This window comes from Sapajus apella, unplaced genomic scaffold, assembly GCF_009761245.1.
Source record: "Sapajus apella isolate SASKATOON/1434 unplaced genomic scaffold, GSC_monkey_1.0 scaffold29, whole genome shotgun sequence".
NCBI lineage: Eukaryota > Metazoa > Chordata > Mammalia > Primates > Cebidae > Sapajus > Sapajus apella.
Genome location: NW_022436969.1, coordinates 7,656,038 through 7,673,243, shown reverse-complemented (window position 1 = coordinate 7,673,243; position 17,206 = coordinate 7,656,038).

Sequence of the window (17,206 nt, the reverse complement as noted above, 5' to 3'; positions counted from 1 at the left end):
AATAGGGTATTACATAATTTCCCCCAGGTCTGGCTCAGTTATTCCCTATGAACAATGTAGAGAACATATTGTCTAGTTAACTTGGTTGAATAAGGAGTCAATGAATGGGGGGAAGTGTATTTGGAAATTCTTTCCAAAAATTGAAATACTATGGTCATCCATTCATTAAATAGTCACTGAATTCCTACCATGTCCTGGGAGTGTGCAGTGGTAAACAAATCAGACATATGGTCTCTGCCCACATGAGGCCCACAGGGAGGCAGGAGATCCAAAAATAAATATACCATTACGCATTGTAATTAATTGAAAATATTTGTGTATACTAGGTGGCAGAGAAAGCCCAATGTGCTGCCTCACTGTAATTTCCAGTCTCTACAGAAATAAGAAAGGCATTGCTCTAGTGCCCCTTAATTGTAGCAGCTTTTCTGTTTTTGCATTAGCAGTAATTAAGTGCCCTTGACGTTTTTGTGCTCAGAGTGCAGCAACCTGCCTTACAAGCATGGCTTTCTTCTCCCTGGGCATAACTACTGAGTACTTGGCAGGCAGGCTGGACTGACCTGCGCCACGCACAGAGCCAGAGCCCACCACCAACGCTTCAAGCCCAGGGGCTGTGATTCTGGGTGCATAGCACAGAAAAGACTGCCAGGCTGTGTCAGTCTTAAATCACGCTTATGCATATAGGTTAACCACAGTTATGTAAGCAGGTTCTGAGAAAAGGTGGGGAAGAGAACGGAGAGTTTTGCTACAACAGAGGCAGAACTCTGAATTTATTTCCAGCTGCCTTTCTTGTCTCTCCTGGAGACCTAACCCCTCCAGCACCTACATACACAGTCTCTTTGGGAGCAACTATCCTGCCACTGGCTCAGAAAGACTGAGTCCTAAGAATTCCCTCTTGCTCCTAAGAAATTTCAAGCTTCTTTTGTGGTAAGTGGCTTAATGAGACAGGATGAGTGATAAGCAAGAAGTATCATTGTTATGTCATTTTATGTTTCTAACACGTTGTCATTGTGCTGGCTAAGTTCGTCTTTCATGTTAAAATACTAATGCAAATTGAGGCTGTGATAAAAAGGCTTTCAATATGAAATAGACAAGACATATAATGGAAAGAAATGCTTCCAGAATGGATTTCCATAAAAATGTGACAAGACTTTCTCAGTGCCATTCTGTAAAACCACTGCTATTTTTCCACAAATGCCAGATGTTAAAGCATTTGCATAGTATCCCTTGGAGGGTTGGGTGTAAAGACATGTATTAATATCAGGTTAACAGAAAATATCTATTACAACATGATATCTAGACGCAGATGTTCAAGAAATACCCATAGCATTTGTTAGGACTAATTATTATGAAGTCCATGGATGCTTTTTTATACCAAATAATTTAGTACACCCTCACTTACAGATCTTATGCTTGGTTAAGAATGTGTAAAACTGACCAAAAATGTCACTGTGAATTTCATTAAATCTTGTATAAAGATCAAAATGTAGGCCTCCAGCTGTGGAATTTAGAATCTCATCTTTTACTATCCTTGAGCAGCTGTGAGTGAAATGGCAGATCAAAATTTACTTTTCATAAATATTTAAGTAATGTCACAATTAGCAATGCTATTCTAGATAATTAACTTCACTACATGCTATTAACTGAAAAGCTATGAAAAAGTTACATACCATTTGTCTTGGGAAATATAATAGACATGGAACATAATTTGACATTAGATGTTTTGGTATTAGGTTGGTGCAAAGATAATTGCTTTTAATAGCAAAACCACAATTACTTTTGCACCAACCTAGTGCTTCATATAACATCACCAGCAATCAGCCAGAAAGCTTCATATTAATCTTAAGTGAATTGTTGCCATTAACAATGCTTTCTTCTCGGAGATTCAGCTGGAGAAGTTCATTTTGGAAACCATTTAAAACTGCTATGCACATGAACCCCTGAAAAGATATGAAGCTCTGGCAATAAAACAGCAAAAAATAAATGAAGGCTAAAAACAGACGGAGACAGTTTCCCAGTGCAAAGGGTTTTCTATTATTTTAATTCTCATTCCTTAGATGTTTTGGCTGAAGATACGACAAAAAAAAATAAATAGATATGTTTTCCTCAAAAACCATCACTTTATTTTTGTGCCACAGTTTTAATTTGTTTAAAATAAGATGACAGAGAAAAAATTATAGAGATAAAATCAACTGTAGTAGCCAAAAAAAAAAATCAGTTGTAGTAACCAAAGGAAGTCAGTCTGTATCTCCAAAATCTCTGAGAGTCCATCAGTGTGGTTGGCAGATGTTTTACAAACATGTAGGGAATCTGTCATGAACTTTAAACAGAAGACCAAGAGAGCTTTTTCTATTTGCCAAGAAATCTAGGAAAACAAAGGGAAATTAAACCCATTAGTCTAGTTTAACATCATGTGCTTTCCCCACTCGCCCCTGCCCGCATTGCCATGGCTTACGGTCACACACTGAATGGTACTTACATTCCTCAGGAAAGATCAGTTGGCCCCATTTCAAGGCTTTAAAAAAGCCTCATCACTATGCCCCCAACATTAACACTCAAAGCCCTGCAGGGCTGTACCTTGGACAGCTGTTTCTGCTGAGTAAGATCCTCAGCAGATGAAATGCTAGCAGCAGCAGCATCTATGAACTGCCTTATAATAGACTGCAACTTGGCTGCACTTAGTCATCACCAGGGCCATGCGCTGATGCTGATGCAGGGACTCCACCCTCAGAGACGCTAATTGCATTGGTCTGGGAGTGGCCTGGACATCAGGATCTTTTCCTTTTTTTTTTTTTTTTTTTTTTTTTGAGACAGAGTCTCATTCTGTTGCCCAGGCTGGAGTGCAGTGGTGCAATCTCAGCTCACTGCAACCTCCGCCTCCTGGGTTCAAGTGATTCTCCTGCCTCAGCCTCCTGAGTAGCTGGGACTTCAGGCACCTGCCACCACACCTGGCTAATTTTTTTTTTTTTTTGTATTTTTAGTAGAGATGGGGTTTCACCATCTTAACCAGGATGCTCTCGATCTTCTGACCTCAGGATCCGCCCACCTTGGCCTCCCAAAGTGCTGGGATTACAGGTGTGAGCCACAGCACCTGGCCTCCCTTTTTAAAAAAATTAATTATAATCCACAGAAAGTTACAAAGTTTTTCCTAATGGTTACATCTCACATCAGGAAACTGATCTTTGCACAATGTGTGTGTATAGTTCTCTGTCACTTTATCACATGTGTAGATTCATATAACCAGCATTGCAATTATGATAAAGAACTATTCCATCACAAAGATATGCCTTTATGGTATCACCTTCCCACCTTCTCTCTACTATCCCTAACTCCTGACAAACACTAATCTTGATAATTTTGTCATTTCAGGAATGTTAGATAAATGGAATCGGCCAGGCACGGTGGCTCATTTATGTAATCCTAGCACTTTGGGGGGCTGAGACAGGTGGATCACTTGAGGTCAGGAGTTTGAGACCAGCCTGGCCAACATGTTGAAACGCCATCTCTACTAAAAACACCCCAAAACTTAGCCAGATGTGGTGGCATGTGCCTGTAGTCCCAGCTACTCAGGGGGCTGAGGCACAAGAATTACTTGAACCCAGGAGGCAGATGTTGCAGTGAGCCAAGATTGCACCACTGCACTCCAGCCTGGGTAACAGAGTGAGGCTCTCTCTCTAAATAAATAGAATCATACAATGTGTACCCTTTTGTGATTGGCTTTTTCACTCAGCATAATGCACCTGAGATCCATCTGAGTTGTATAAATTGATAGTTCATTCCTCTTTTATTGCTGGTATAGATGTACTACACCATGGGGCTGTTACAAATAAAGCTGCCATGAACATTTGTATAAAAGTTTTTGTGTGACCAGCCTGGGCAACATAGCAAAACCCCATCTCTACAAAAAAAAAAAAAAAAAAAATTAGCCAGGCATGGTGGCATACACCTGTGGTTCCAGCTACTCAGGAGGCTGAGGTAGGAGGATCACTTGAGCCCAGGAGGTCAAGGCTGCAGTGAGTCACAATCACACCACTGCACTCCAGCCAGGGTGACAGAGCAAGACCCTGTCTCAAAAATGAATAAAAAGTTTTTGTGTGGGGACATAAGTTTTTATTTCTCTGGCACCAATGCCAGAAGTGCAGTTGTTGAATTGTATGTTAAGTATATGTTTAGTTTTTAAAGAAACTGCCAAACTTTTTTCCAGAGTGGCTATACCATTTTATATCTCCACCAGCAATGAGAGATGCAATTTCTCCACATTCTTGCCAACATTTGGTATTGTCACTATGTTTTATTTTAGCCACTCTGTAGGTGTGTGGTGAAACTTCATTGTGGTTTAGTTTACATTTCCATCAAAATGAGTGATGTTGAACATCTTTTCATGTGCTTATTTGCCATCTGTATATCCGCTTCAGTAAAATGTCTCTTTATATCTTTTGCCCATTTTCTAATTGGATTTGGGCATGGGCCAGAGAGATGGAAGAGGGGCGGTACATCAGAAAGTTCCCTAAGTGTATCTACTGTGCAGGCACGTTTGGAAAGCACTGCCTCATTATAATTTCTTTATGTAGGTACATTCTAAATGTAAGCCATTGCACCTGTGCTAATATTAAAATAAGGTCACTGTGGGCACTGACTAATTAAATATGCCTGCAGTTCAAGGGAAAAAAACTGGAGGTACTTTCCATGACCTCAGGTTGTTTGCATATGCTTACCATAAGGCTGGAAGAGTGAGACCTACAGGGAATATTTCTGGAAATGTGGCCCAAATATCTTCTGCTTCAGAATCATGGCATGTGTATGTGTATGTGTGCACCTGTGTACATGTGTGAAAAATGGTGATTCCCCAGTTCCAAATCCCAGACCTACTAAATCAGGACTTTCGAGGATGAGGCCTAGAAATCTATATACATAGCCCAGGAGACTTCCATGCTCTCAAAAATTTGAGACCTACCTTGCTCAGGGAAGACTGGGGACCCAATCTCCACGTCAGGGCATAGGTGGATGCCTTCCTATTAAGAAATTGGTTGGCTGGGCACAATGGCTCACGCCTGTAATCCCAGCACTTTGGGAGGCTGAGACGAATGGATCACGAGTTCAGGAGATTGAGACTATCCCAGCTAATACAGTGAAACCCCATCTCTACTAAAAATCTAAAACGAAACAAAAAAAATAGCCAGGTGTGGTGGCACATACCTGTAGTAGCAGCTACTCAGGAGGCTGAAGCAGGAGAATCGCTTGAACCCGAAAGGCGGAGGTTGCAGTGAGCTGAGATCACGCCATTGCACTCCAGCCTGAGTGACAGAATGAGACTCCAACTCAAAAAGAAAAAGAAAAGAAATTGGTTTAGGCAGGGAACAGTGGCTCCTATCTGTAATCTCAGTGCTTTGGGAGGTCAAGGCAGAAACATTGCTTGAGGCCAGGAGTTTGAGACCAACCCAGGCAATACAGCGAGACTATCTCTATAAAAATAAATAAAGAGGCCAGGTGCAGTGGCTCACGCCTGTAATCCCCACACTCTGGGAGGCTGATGTGGGTAAATCACCTGAGGTCAGGAGTTTGAGAGCAGCCTGGCCAACAAGGCAAAATCCTGTCCCTACTAAAAATACAAAAATTAGCCAGGCATGGTGGCAGGCACCCTGTAATGCCAACCACTCATGAGGCTGAGACGGGAGAATCGCTTGGACCCAAGAGGTGGAGATTACAGTGAACTGAGATTGTACCACTGCACTCCAGCCTGGGCAACAGAGCAAGACTCCATCTCACATAGTGGCATGTGCCTGTAGTTTCAGCTACTCAAGAGACTGAGGTGGGAGGACTGCTTGAGCCTGGGAGTTTAAGGCTGCATGAGCTGTGATTGTGCCACTGCATTCCAGCCTGGGTGACAGAGTGAGACCCTGTCTCAAAACAAAAAGAAAAGAAAAGAAATTGGTTTAGAGAGGAGTTGCCTTGAGCCAATTTGGGGAACAGAAACTTGTGTTCTACTTCAGAAATATGAGGAACAGAGAGCGGCAGGATAGTGTGTTTTTGTATTCTGCCAAGTATACAAAAGTATACTTGAGAAGCAATAACTTGTAGTGATCAATAAAGACAACATAACCAACACTGTATAAGCACTAATTAGTGCTAGCTTTCCCCACACACTAGCTCCCCTAATTCTTACAACAAGTTAGAGGTTATTATATTCTCTACTTTGTAGATGAGAAAACTGAGGTTCAGAAAGGCCTGGTCATTTGCCCAAGATCATAGGACTAGCAGATGTCAGACAGTTTTTCCTTCTGGAATCTTCCTTAATGTTGTCCTTAGTTGTCCCAAACTCCAGTTTTATTACTTAATATTTTTAGAAGACCCACTCGAACCTCATTTTAAGAAGAAGCTAGGCCAGGTGCAGTGGCTCATGCCTGTAATCCCAGCACTTTGGGAGGCCGAGAGCTTTGGATCATTTGAGGCTAGCTTGGCCAACATGGTGAGACCCCCATATCTCTAAAAATACGAAAATTAGACGGGCATGATGGTGCACACCTGTAATCGCAGCTACTTGGGAGGCTGAGGCAGAAGAATTGTTTGAACCCAGGAGGTGGAGGTTGCAGTGAGCCAAGATCACACCACTACACTCCAGCGGGGGTGACAGAGGGAGACTCTGTCTCAAAAATATGTAATAATAATAATACAAATTAGCAAAATTATTTTAGAAAAGAAACTATAAGAATTTATAATATATTTACACGTTCCTGAATAGCCTAACTGATCATCATTTGTGGGCTGTAATACATGCTGCATGGAAGTGGTGTATCTAATTATTTCTCTGGTGTAGTACTGCAGTCTGAACTGTAAGCTTCAAGCCGGTTCTAAATAGAGACTGTGGAGCTCTCTGGAGCACTCAAGTGGTAAACTACTGTACAGTGGTAAAAAGTCCTTTTATCCTGCTGCTCAAGAACCTGTCATTACGGGTAGAGTAAGCCACACCCTTTAAATACACACGCGTGGCCCTGGTGTCCATTTACACAGCTGCCATTAATGGCTCTTTCAGGTAAAAGCCCTTTTGTTTTCCAGCTTCTGTCCTGAATCATCTTGGATGACTGCCTCAGGTCTCAGTGTGGCTCTGACATCATTTATATTTTCATAACATACCCAGCTTCATTGTTCACAGTTCCTGGTCTGTGCCAATTTATGTGCTTGAGCTCGCTGTGGACGTATGAGTATGATGAAATGGTTTCCTCTCTTCCCTTTCCACATTCAAAACCTCAGCCTTCCTGCAAGGCTCCTAGCCTTCGGGGTTTCCATAGAAGTCAGAGCCTGAGGCCAGGTTTAAGGTGTAAAGCTCTATCCCAGAGCTGAAAGGGTGAGGGGAAGAGGAAGGGAGTCAGTGTGGGGTGATATGAACCACACTGGCCAGGGTGCCACAGAAACCACACCTGTCACAGTCATGCAGGACTCTCTGGATGGGCCATGTGGAGCCACCACATGTTGAAATTGTCACAGGGGAGGAAGAGAGAGGAGCTTAAATCCTGACTCTCTCTGGTCAAAGCGGGTCCTCTGTGGATTCAATTCTCCCTCAATCTAGGGTTTTTACCTGGCCCTTTAAACAGTGGCAAGGCAGCCATCTTCTAGGCCCCCAGCCAGGGGGCAAGAAGCTTCATCTGAGTCTGCAAGCCCTGGGAAGAGTTGGTGCCCTGTCCTAGGGCCTGGGCTGCAAACCCCTGCAGCTCCCATAACGTGGGCATTGCAGCAGCCATGCCTAAGCCCGGCTCTCAGCCCGCACCCTGTGGAGAAGCAGCATCTGCGGATAGCAGCAGAGAGGAGGTGAGACTGGAAAGCTGGGACTCCTCACTGAGCAAGCAGCCAGATGGGGCTGAGCTAATGTGGGGACGCACAAAACTTAGGTCCAAGTAGTCCCCTCCCCGATTCTAATGTCATATCTGAACATCAGTCAGGGTTCTTACTTGCAAGCCACAAGAACATACTTTAGCTTCCTTAAACAAAAAAATAATTTATTGGGTGTACATGGAAGAGCTTTCAGAAACTGAAGAGTGGGTTTACAGTGCAAACAATGAGAGCTGCCACCTAGGCAGCAGAAACCCGGGCACTACCATGGGGTCAGGAGCCTTTCTCTACTACAGCCTAACATCAGCACCTCCTCATGAGACCTCACACCATCAGCATGCCTCCAAAGAGCGCAGGGGCCCTGATGTGTTATGGGTTTAACTGTTCCCCCACCCCCAAATTCTAATGTTGAAGTCCTCACCTCCAGCACTTCAGAGTGTGCCCTTATAGAAGATAGGATCTTACAGAGGTAATCAAATTAAAACAAGGTCATTAGCATGGGCCCTAACAAATATGACTGCAGTCCTTATAAAAAGGAGAAATTGAACACAGAGACATGCATAGAGAGAAGGCAAGATAAAGAGATATAGAGAGAAGATGGCTACCTACCAGCCAAGGAGAGAAAACTAGAACAGACTCCTCCCTCACAGCCCTCAGGAAAGCAACCCTGCAGACACCTTGATTTTGGACTTTAGTCCTCCAGAACTGACAGAACAATTTCTGATGTTTAAGCCACCCAGTTTGTGGTACTTTTTAATAGCAGCCCCACCAAAAACAATCCTATAGAGCAAAGGGGAAATAAAGAAAGAGAATCCTTACCAATTTGTTGAACTTTTGCATATTGCTAAAGCACTTTGATGCACATTACTTGCCTGTTCTCAGAAGCACCCAGCAATGCCCTGCTGTTGCCATCTTAACATTCTTCATAATTTTTTAAACAAGGGACCCCACATTTTCATTTTGAACTGCCCCCCCAAATTAGATAGGTACTGTCGCCTGATTATCTTAGTAATCTCGTGAAGTAAACAGAGACTGTCATTATTTGTGTTTATTAATAATGAAACCAAAGCTGAGAGAAGTTAAGCAGTTTGATCAACAGACTCCCGGGACATGGATCTAGATCTGAGATCTCTGATGCAATGGCTTCTATGTCCACCCAATTCTGAGATTCTGTCATTCAGAACCTATATAAAATGTAAGAAAATTTGGAGGTAAACCTTTACACAGCTGCCTTGCCTTCACTCAGCTGTTTTGGCTGAAGTTTAACACATGAAAGCAAGCTTGGGGTCTCCTGGAGAGTCAAGAGGTTCCTCTACCGGCCTCATCTCTGTCACTGGTCTGCTCTAGTCTACTTTTATCAGTGTTTTTATTAGACTTCACACCTGGAAAAGTAGGGTTCTTACCTGCCTGGACCCCAGGTCAACCCGGCTTGGGTTCAGATAGAAACTGCTGACCTCAGGCCACTGGATTTATGTCCTAAGCCAAGGTCCTTGACAAATATTAGGAATTAATCAAGTAACCTCTTCCCTGATTCTAGATATTCACTGTCTCATTTTTCCTGGGATAAACTAACCCTTCTAATTGGTCTGCTATAGCGTTTCACTGTCTCTCCCATCTCCTTTCCCTCCTCTCCCTTCCCCCTTGAGTCCTTGCCTTACTGATGTTCTTCCGTTAGGCCCACTGTCCCTGTCCCTGGACTTTCTTACCTTCTCCCCAGCTACTGTTCCACCACGGTTTTCTAATAGCCTCTCAGTTCTTCACAGCTCTGCCCTCCACCATCACCATCGCATCCTCCCATTGGTGTCCTAAATAAACGTTTCACAAAGTGGTGCTTCATTACTCTTGGGTCCCACTCAACTAGGTCATTTTCCAAGTTCACAAACATTGGAAGTGGTAAGAGGAGGTGTTAAATTTACTTGCCACAGAATGCAGCTTGGAGGGTGGGGTGCGCAGTCATTCTATTTTGTTGTTGTTTATCCCCTGAGGCAGACATAAGTTGTTTGTGCACATGTCTTCCTTTGGACAACTTCTCCCCCATTGCGTGTGGGTCTTGTGGGGTTGACAGCCTCCTTGGTACCTTCCCATATGACCCAGACGGGCCGATCAGAGTATCCCATCCTCCAGTGATTGGTTCTAAGATCCCTAGATGACACAAGCAGCACCAATCAGAATCATCCTTGACAATGGGGATCTAGAAAACTGGAGGGAGATGGTCTCTCTTCCTCTACGAATGGGCAAGCATGGAGACCAATGCTAAGAGGAAAGAAAAACTAAAGGAAGTGGGGTGGGATCCAGATTTAAAGACTTCAACTTGATGAGATCGCTAGTGATGGTTACTTGCTCACAGAGTCAATGGAGATCAAACTGAACAGCAGCCATTTAGAGTTTTAAGGGCAGGTGGTATTAGAGAAAACTGAAGTTTGGCAAAGAGGGGTCTTGAATACACAGAGTGATGGTGCCAGATGGGAACTAATACTGCTCTCAGGACCTCTTCCTTTTCTAATGTTTGGGGGTTTCTGGGTTGTTATCATGCTTGGGGGGTGCTTTTGGCATTGTGAGACAGGAATGCTAGACTCTTGAAATGTGCAGGAGAGTTCTACAGAATGAAGAATTGTCCTGTTATTTGATCTCCCTCTGCAGGAGAGAGAAAAACCAAACTGTAGAAAGAAGCAGAATCATGGTGTCACTGAGTGAACATATGTATCCTGCCCTGTAGATGCCTGAGATCCATCCTCAGGCTGTACCTTTTCCACTTAAGCCTGTTTGCATTGGGTTTGGTCACTTGCAACAGCAAGAGAACTAACAATTTCACACATCGTGGGAGTTACAAGTGCTCTGCTCTTCTGCAATTGCCGTCCGTAAGTCTCTAGTCTATACACTAAATTAAAATTCATGTTAAATCTTCCATCTGCCCACAAAACTGGCCAAGTCAGTACCCTGTCTTAAGTTCTTATTGGCTCCTCTTTGCCTAGAGGCTCCAGGGCAAGGCACAGAAAGCCCTGGTGCCTGAGGGCTGACCACCTCTCCTGCCTCATCCCTGGCCACTTCCTGCCTCGCCCTCTGTTCTCTAGAACAACCGCACTGTTTGAGGATATCTGTGGTCTCACCTGTCCATGCCATTGCTCCTCTGCCTGGAATCCATTTCCTTCCTCTTTTGTCCAGACTCAGCTCAATCATCAAATCCCTCACAGGAAGCCTTCCACGAACCCCCATGGACTAATGCCCCTCTTCTGTGCTCCCAAAGCACACAGCGGGTACCTCTATCTTATGACCATCTTACATTAAAACATCTGTCTTAGTGCATCTGTCTCACCCACTAGACTAGAAAACTCTCAGGTTCGGGGTTGTATTTCATTCAATTATGTCTTCCAGAGCAGGAGCATACAGTGGCTGGCACATAGTAGGTCCTCAAAAAAGATCCTGCTGAACTGGTCCTTGTCATAGGTCAAATATGATAGTATTTCTGGTGTATCGTGAGTCATACTGGATGACATCTGGGTTAACCCGCAGTTTATAGGTTTATAGAATCTTTAATTATTTGAGTGAACCACTGGTGTACCTATGACTATTTGTATGGCCTTTGTATGAAAACCAAGCTCTCTGAAGACAAATACTTTTTTAAATGGCTTGAATTACTTAGTTGAACATAGGAAAACAAAATGACAAAACGAATGCTTTTTTTTTTTAAGAGACAAGGTTTCACTCCATCACCCAGATTGTAGTACAGTGATACAATCATACCTCACTGCAGCCTCAAACTTTTGGGCTTGAGTGATCCTCCCACCTTAGCTTCCCAAGTAGCTGGGACAACAGGTGCACGCCACCACACCTGGCTAGGTTTTAAAAGATGGAGATGTCACTATGTTGCCCAGGCTAGTCTCCAACTCCTGGCCTCAAGCAATCCTCCCTGCCTTGGCCTCTTAGAACACTGGGATTACAGGGGTGAGCCACCTCACCCCATCCAGCATTTTCTCATTTACGCAAGGCCATTTTAGTTCCCCAAGCAAGCACAGTCAGAGGCAAACACCACTGCAGAGGCAGAGGTTGAAGGCCAGGCTTCTAGAGGTGGGTTCCTCTCTGGAACGGTGAGAGAAATAAGATTGCTCCTGAGCCCGGCCAGCTGTTGTTCTTTGGCCTGGATTTGGGAAGAATAAACGAGTCCCTGTGGCATCTGAGCATCCAGTTCCCTGTGCGTGGGTATGGACAGCATTCTCATTTTCTCTTTATCATCTCACAGTATATCCTTGTTTTTACTGTTTTTGTCTCAGAGGAGGTGGTAGGGTGAAGAGAGTGAGGAGAAGTGAAAAAAATGTGTATTTTTAGCCATGACACAGCCAAATGTTCTGAGTCTTCTTTTATAACCACATTTAAAAATAAATGTCAAGAGTTAGGAATTAAGTGATTTCTTAGTGTCCACATCCTCCTTCTATTCTTAGTGTGGGCGTGTCTTCTGACCTGCTTGCCCTTGTATGGTCTTTCTTTCAACTCTAGGTGTATATATTACTCGCTGCATGGAATTTTTTAAGATATCATATGAAATACTCTTGTTTTTAAGGTTAAAATATGCACCTTTACTCTGAATTTAATATAATAATACAACTGCTCCTATGCAAGGATGTGAGCATGATTTACAATGAAAATCATGCATTGTGCTGTGTTTTCACTCCTTTTTTCATGCAGTACTTCTCGGACATGTTCCAAGGGTAAGAAATCAGGCAGGGTACACTAAGATGAATAGCCACCCTGCTTTCTGGGAGTTACCATCTGGACAACTCTTTCTCATAAGGGTCTCTGAATTGTGCTGACATTAGAATCACCTGCAATTATTGCTAAAATGCAGATGCCTGGGCTGTACCCTAATTTTGCTGAGTTAGACCATATATGAGAGAATGCATTTTCATGTCTTCAAAATGCCTTCTAACTAAGGAATAGTATGACTTTCAGGAGAAACTAATGCCACGAAATTCATAAGGGTGTGTGTGAATGCCCTCAGTCAGGTTTCCAGAGGGTTCTAGGTTTTAAGTTAACTAAGACTGAACCACTGTGGGCAATGAGACCTATGTTTAAACCTCACTCTAACCATACTGGCTGCATGGTCTTGGGAAAGTTATTAAACTTGTTTTTCTTCTCACATCTTTAAACTTGGGATAAAGCCCACCTTATGGAGTTACTTTGAGAATTACATGGAACGACACTTGTAAAATCTTAACCCAGCACCCAGCATGTAGTGATGCTAGCCAGCAGACATTCTAGATTTATGGACACTTTTCAAAGATAAGATTTTTTTTCATAATAAAATATTTTTTTCTGCCCAGATATATGAAAGCACAGGACTCAAGCCATTAACTCCCTTCTCCCACTGCTCTGTACCCTGCGGTTTAAAATGATTAAAAAAATTTTCAATTAACAGCTTTATTGAGATATAATTTATATATAGTAAAAGTCACCATTTAAAATATATGACCTGGCCAGGCAAGGTGGCTTATCCTTGTAAACCCAATACTTTAGGAGGCTAAAGAGGGAGAATCTCTTGAGGCCAGGAATTTAAGACCAGCCTGGGCAACAAGGGAGACCCTGTCTCTCAAAAAAAAAAAAATTAAAAATAAAAATTAGCTGCAGTGATGTGTGTCTGTAGTTGGGAGGCTAAGGTTGGAGGATGGCCGGAGTCTAAGAGTTTGAAGCTGCGGCCAGGTGCAGTGGCTCAAGCCCGTAATCCCAGCACTTGGGGAGGCCAAGGTGGGTGGATCACCTGGAGGTCAGGAGACTGAGACCAGCCTAACCAACATGGAGAAACCCCATCCCTGCCAAAAATACAAAACTAGCCGGGCATGGTGGTGTGCACCTGTAATCCCAGCTACTCAGAAGACTAAGGCAGGAGAATCCCTTGAACCTGGGAGGCAGAGGTTTCAGTGAGCCGAGATTGTGCCATTGCACTCCAGCCTGGGCAACAAAAGTGAATCTCCATCTCAAAAAAAAAAAAAAAAGAGTTTGAAGCTGTAATAAGCTATGGCTGTACCACTGTACTCCAGCATAGCTAACAGAGTGAGACCCTGTCTCTAAAAAACAAAATAAAATAAATGCAAGTCAGTGATTTTCAGTATATTTACAGAGTTGTGCAACAAATCACCACTATCTAATTGAGAACATTTTCAAGATTAGTTTTTAGAATGTGTGTGTGTGTCTTCCTTAGGGTACGTGAGCTTATCGTACAGAATTGTTGTTGTTGTTGTTGTTTAGATAGGGTCTTGCTCTGTCACCCAGGCTGGAGTATCGTGGCACGGTCATGGCTCACTGCAGCCTCAACTTTCTAGGCTCAGAGCCATCCTCCCACCTCATTCTCACAAGGAGCTGGGACTACAGGTGCATGCCATCACATCCAGCTAATTTTTGTATTTTTTGTAGATGGAGTTTTGCTATGTTGCTCAGGCTGGTCTCAAACTCTTGAGCTCAAGTGATCCACCCACCTTGGCCTCCCAAAGTGCTGGGATTACAGGCATTAGCCAACATGCTCAGCCCAAATTTTTAAAAACAAATAAACAATATTATACACTGTAGCAGTTATTTTCTACTTTACATACCTTGGGAGACTACAGGTGCTTTCTTTAAGGTTTTATTTTCATCTTTCTAATTTACCTCCTGGAATTGTTTTCAAAAATTTGTCCACATCGTTTTAAGTATCTTCAGTTGTGGTGGATCATCTTTTGAAGATGAATGTGAAAGTGATCAAAAACAGTGATTATCTGTCTTCAATGGCCAATGGAGGAATGCAAACTGGTTAATGCTACCTGGGGAGAGGGGTCAAAAAATCAAGGATTGACTATAAATCAGTGAGACAGGTGATCTACTGTGGCCCATATCTGAACTCTAAAGGTATAAAGAATGAACAAATTAATAAAAACATCAGTAAATATCAGTGCATAAGATATAAGTTTGTTATAATTATTTAGGGAGATATTGTTAAGTCAATCCAGAAATAAATGGATTCTGACAAACCTGGTACCAAGGTCTACAATGACACTTACTATATTGTGCTATGAATGTGTATCTGGCTACATGTCTCATCAGCATGAGCTTCTCTAGGGCAGGTGCCTTGTCATATGTGTCTAAATATTGCCAGTACTTACCCATGTCCCTGAAATGGAGCACCCAGTGAGTATCCTATGAAAAACCAAAGTGTCAAGCTCATGAGCTCTAGGCTGTGCATAAAGGTTGTACCTGTATAAATTACTTGGAGATAGAAAACTTTTTCTTCAACTGGTTCCTTAAGTTACTTTAGGAGAATTCTGTGGCACAGAGTTCTGGGTTGAGACACATGGATTGCTAAGTAACCCCAGAGCAAAGCACAAGTCACTTGTCAACAAGGAATTATTTTATGTTAGCAATGAATATCTCCTTGTAAACAAGAGCTGACCGCAAAACATGTTGACGCACAGAACATAGAGATGCATTTTAAAACTCTTCATACCAAATATTATCTATTTCCTTGTCCAAAACAATACCTAGGGATTATTAAAACAGAAATAATAATAATTCAGGTCCAAATTAAGAACCCTAAAATGTAGATGTTTTATATATATATATATATATATATATATATATATATATATATACACATACATACATACACACACATACACACTTTTTTTGTTGTTTTTTGGAGATGGAGTCTTGCCCTGTTGCCCAGGCTGGAGTGCAGTGGCATGATCTTGGCTCACTGCAACCTTTGGCTCCTGAGTTCAAGAATTCTCCTGCCTTAGTCTTCTGAGTAGCTGAGATTACAGATGTGTACCACCAAGCCCAGCTAATTTTTGTATTTTGTATTTGTAGAGACGGGGTTTCACCATGTTGGCCAGGCTGGTCTTGAACTTCTGACTTCAGGTGATCTACTTGCCTTGGCCTCCCAAACTGCTGGGATTACAGGCGTGAACCACCGCACCTGGCCTACGTTATATTTTTATATATTCTGAAGAAAATCTGTACTTCTTCCTTATGCTGCATTAACAACAGTAAGTATGTATTGTTTATATTAGAAATAGTTTAAATTAATCATCTCTATATGATGCAACTAGTTACTGCACAGATTTTCTTTTAGCTGGAAATTTCAAGATACTGTTGACAATATGTAAACAGAAGGAACCGCCAACTTTAATTAATATCTGAAAATATATATGTTCAAATGATATCTTGGCATTACAGATTAACAAAGCATTTCCACATGCCTGCTATCTCATCTACTTGTCTTGAAGGTACTGATTATTTTCATATTATAAATGGGGAAATTGAGGCAGAAAGAAATGAAGAAAAATTGCCCCAAGTCACAAAGTCAGTGCACTGCAAGGCCAGAGTCATAACCCACGGTTTAGACTCCTGGCCTCATCTCCTTTCCTGTGTGAGCCCAAATACATCCCCTCCATAGCTCGCCTTCATCATTCAACTTACAAACAGGTGATGAACACCTACTGCACGCTCTTGAATGTCTGAGGGAATCCCACTACATTTTAAGATTTAGAAACAAATCCACTCTGAGAAGGAAATGCTAATGCTGCTGCTGCTTCCACCAAAATAGATTCATATATTTTGTTAGATGAACCAAAAGATATCTTCTTCCTCCTACAGTCGGGGAGAAGCATACTGATTGGAGAGAAGAACTTGGACCTGCCATTTGCCCTCTGTTTATGCAGGAAAGGATTAATAATACCTTAGCATGATAAGGCCAGGATTTTTAGTAGGAAACAAGGTAAAGTTACATGAATAGAAGGAAGGTAACTTTCTTGTTTATCTAAAATGGGGAATACAGATAGAAATTAATTATAGCGGCACTGTTAGTGGGAGTCTAAATTAGTTCATCCATTGTGGAAGGCAGTGTGGCTATTCCTCAAAGAGCTAAAAACAGAATGCCCATTCAACCCAGCAATCCCATTATTGGTGCATAACTAGAGAAATATAAATTGTTCTGTCATAAAGACACATGTACACAATAGTTTAATTGCAGCACTATTCACAGTAACAAAGACATGGAATCAAACTAAATGCCCATCAACCATAAACTGTATAAAGAAAATGTGGTACATATACACCATGGACTACTACATGGCCATAAAAAAGAATAGGATCATGTTCTTTGTAGGGGCATGAATGGAGCTGGAGGCCATCATCCTTAGCAAACTAACACAGGAGCAGAAAACCAAACACGGCATGTTCTCACTTATAAGTGGGAGCTAAATGATGAGAACATATGGACACAAAGAGGGGAACCACAGACACCCAGGTCTACTTGAGGGTAGAGGCTGGGAGAAGGGAGAGGATCAGAAAAAATAACTATTGGGCACTAAGCTTAGTACCTGGGTGATGAAATAATCTGTACAACAAACCCCCGTGACATGAT